Here is a 4,356-nt window from a genome sequence, read left to right as displayed (position 1 = left end):
AAGCATCAAAAACTATATAAAAAACATTAATCTAAAAAGTAAATGCTGTCACAAGAATAAACAGTCACTTATTAGCCTTATATGTCCTAAAAAAACACTCAATGTAGAAATATGTGGATGTTGAATTTGAAAAGTTGCTTGTTCCCAAATGTTAGCGTACACTTTTCTTCGCATTTGTCATCTTTCAACATGGAAAAAAGCGACATTAAAAAGCAATGCCACTAAATATCGACGTATGTCTAGGAGCGTTAATCTAGCAAATATACAACAAATTCCTTACAATTATAGTCAGAAACCAATGCGATGCAGTTGTTCCCTTTATCATTAGTCCAACAATTGAAGGTGGTCTGTCAAAACGCTGATGATGGCAATAATCCTAGCCTCCTAACCCACCGGAAATGTTGCATGCAAAACACATCTACGGAGTGCAGTGGATGGGTGTTCAGAACCAATGATTTCCAAAGTTAAGACAGAATCCAACTTGAAGACAGAAAAGCAGGAGAATTAAAATATCTAACTTGAAAGGTTCTGAATTCTGAGTCTTGATTTGAATCAAATATATCTTAACTTGTGACTGATAAAAAAGTGCACGAGGCCATGAAGAAGTTCTTTAATATCCTGGATTAAAATGCAAACAGAGGATGAGAATCATGACAGTCCCCCACTAATACATCTAATAGCTTTAGTGGAATCAGACTCAATCACCAAGCTATGCACACTGCATATCCTGGATTCCCTAACTCTGCTTTCATATCTGTAGCAACCCTTATAGGCCCTCCAGCACCAGCCCTTCCTGGATTCCCTAACGAGCTCCCTTCAATATTCAGCTTCCACCATCCTCGCCGAGGAAGCTTCCAACTGACATGCCTCTCCTCCTCTATCTTCGTAATGTCTAGTTAAACATCAAAGGCAACTTTCCGGTCCCTATTGAGATTTCTAATCTGACGTATTTGGCTAAGGACTGGAATTATTGTGCTCTCAAGCACAGCGGCATTCTTAGATTTCCAAATAGTCCAGCAAACATTAGTGAATGTCCATCATTCATCATAGCTACGAGAAGAGTCTGTGCGATTGAAATGCAGCCACTCCTCCAAGTTCCAACCAAAGAAGATACCGTGCTCATTTCCATGGACGAACTGCATGCAACCATACCTCTTTGGCCCAGCAGCAATTACGAAGCAATTAAGTGGATTACATCTCTGGATAGGCATTGGTGCAGTGTATAGCGACAGAAAAAACTACGGTTTAGCCAGTCCTAAGATTACATCACTAAATTGTAAAATAAATCCATTTTGATATTTTCTGAAATCCAATAATACTTGAAACGATTAATTATTTTAAAAATAACTTACAAATGGTTTGAATACATGTTAAGCTGATTTAATTAAGTTGATAAAACCTAAATCAAACAAAATTATGAAACCTAACTAGGTAAAGGGTTCAAAAATAACTAGAAAAACAAAATAATAAAAAATTCCAGAAGAACAACTTCTACGTCGAATCTGAGCATAATTCCAATCTCAATTATTTATGTCTAGTTAACTTATTATCGAATCGGGCTTGTAGAATACGTTGATCAAATTTCAGTCTAACAAAACGATTAAATTAAAAATTATATCCATTTTTTGTTAAAAACTACTTTAAGACGTCCACTCTTTTTTACATAAAGAGAAGGTAGCTAAATTGGGAGAGTTTCTTACCTCATTAATGAGAAGACGATTCCAATAAGCTAACCAGATGAATAGCTTAAATTTATAAAAAAATATAGAGAAAACAGTTCCCAAACTCTAGCATCATGATTTGTAAGCCAATCAGTACTTCTATTGACTTCTCCAAAAACATGAGGAGTCTTAACCATCCAATTACGAGCTAGGAGGAGACAAGTGCCGGACAGTTTTCTCAAATCAAGGCAATTTGAAATCTTTTTTCTCATAACTTATGGTTTCTTCTTTTCAAAAGTCGTTTGAACTCTGAAATTTGCAAGAGACAGCGCGCGCGCTATGTAATGGGACAAACATTGGCTACCAGTACCATGTGCGCAATGTACCCGTTTGGAATTTCTCAACAGTAGTAATAAGGAGCTACTACAACGCCTAGCATTTTTATATTTTTGAACTACAACTTGATCATTTTTTTTGTAGTATTTTGTTCAAATTGATTTAATTGGCATTTTCATGTTGTTGGATTTAAATTTTCTCAAATCAAGGGATTTGTTGCGGGGCAACGTCGTCTGGTGACGACGAAGATTCTCTTTCGTGCCTCCTATTGTGGGGTGTTGTGTGTTGGAAAAATTATAATTAATTTTTAGGAGTTACCACCAAGTATTATAGTCACTAGGAACTAGTGACGGAGGTAGGGGGGCTGGCAGGGGCCCCAACCCCTGCAGGAAATATTTTTCCCAGCCCTCTCCCCTGTAAATATTGTAAAAATAATTAAAAATTTAACTTTGTTCTCCTTAATTTTTATTTGCCCTCAGTTTTTTTTTCTAGCTCCGCCCCTACTAGGAACCTATGGTCTGCGAGAGTCTAAGTAAGGAACTAGTTGTGTAAGGAAAAGACGCATCACCCCCATTATACCTTACCTAAAGTAGGCTGCATTATTGTTTGATTGTTTTTTAGATTAGGTTTCTATTTATTGATCTTATCAAGGCTCAAGGCAGATCTCTTTTCATGAGAGAGTCTCTACTTTATCAGGTTAAATCCTAACCGTTTTAAAGTCTAAATTTTAGCATCACATTTATTTACTCTTTTTATCTTTAATACCTAAGAGTGTACTTTATCGTGTAATTTTGCACCTATAAATATTAAAGTCTACATCTGGATCCTAAAAAAAAATTAGAAAAAGATTTTTGATATCTTGGCGAAACCCTAATGAATGATTATAAAGTGGTTATGATATCTATTTTTTGGGTTTTCAAAACATGAGAAATATGCAAATTTTTTTTAATGAAAACATGCTTGGAAAATTTTTAGGATTTGGTCGTATGCATGAAAATAATTTTTAAAAATGGAAATTGATTTAAAAGTTTTTTTGAGATTTTTTTGATTTTTTTTGAAATATTTTGGAGAAAACTGGGTATTTTAATACCGCATTTGTATTTTATATTGTAAATATACAACCTGATATTATGCAAAATTAGTAGAAAATTATTTAAGAAAATCACAAATTTTTTAAAGGATTTTTGAATTTTTTTTGGAATTTTTTTAAAGCAAATATATAATATAATATTATATATATTAATTAAATATTATTAAACATGTGGGCCGAGCCGGCCCAGATAACTAGGTCAGGCATAAACCTAGGAAACAGTGGGCCGATGTCAACCCAAAAGGATTGGGCCTGTCATAACCCAATTCTGAGTTATTCCCCCAAAATTTATTTTTTTCAAAAAAAATAAAAAAAAAATAATGGCTGGCAATGTGGAGAAAGCAGGCCAAAAAATCAAGCTGCAATTTTTGGAGGAAATTCAAGGCCTAATTGTACCCTATTATGCCCAAAAACAGATAAAAAATACAAATTCAAGGTCAAATTAAATGATTATTAGATGAATTTGCATAAAAATTAAGTCCAATGACAGAATTAAATTTTTAATAGGCCAATTTGATTTAATCATGGGCCAAATTAAATTTTAATTATGTTTAAGAATTAATTTGGGTCCAATTGAAGGATTTAATTAAGTGCAAAGACTTAATTATACTTTAAATGGGTCAAATTAATTTTATTTGGGGCTTAATTGGTGAAAAATTAAGTTTATGAGCTTAATTTGGGCTTAATTGAGAAGATTGAAATTTTAAGAGACCAAATTTAATTTTTACCCAGTTAATTGATTGAAATCAAGAGCAAAATTGCAAAAAAAAATTCAATTTTTAAGGTCAATTAGGGGTTCAATTAAAAGCAATTGAAAGAAAAAGGACTGAAATGAATTTTGACCAAAAACAGGATTTTGGCGTTGTTCATCTTCTTCTTTAAATCCATGAAATGGCTGGTGTTTACAGCTGCATTTAATGCACTTAACATCCACCAAATTTGTCAAAACTTGCACGAAACTGATCACCAGACATCCCTCTACATCAGGGTATTGTCGGCACCGACTCACTGGCAAATAAAAGGACGTGGCATCACCCCAAAAAGGCCAAATCAAGCAGCCTACAACTGCAAATTTGACAATTTGACAGTGCGTCATGCCTACTTTGAACCAACGGTTAAGATCCTTTTCATTTGAATCAAAGGCTAAAATTTTTCTCTAGAGTAGACAAGATTTTCCTCTTCCACCTCTATAAATAGTGGTGGATTTGATGGCCTGAGAGAGGAGAAAATCAGGTCCAAAATCAGCCAAAAAACCAGTTTTTCTACCAA

Source organism: Populus euphratica, unplaced genomic scaffold (assembly GCF_000495115.2).
Source record: "Populus euphratica unplaced genomic scaffold, PopEup_1.0 scaffold57.1, whole genome shotgun sequence".
NCBI classification, from domain to species: Eukaryota; Viridiplantae; Streptophyta; class Magnoliopsida; order Malpighiales; family Salicaceae; genus Populus; species Populus euphratica.
The sequence above is the reverse complement of the archived record's forward strand: the minus strand, read 5'-3'. Positions refer to the sequence as shown.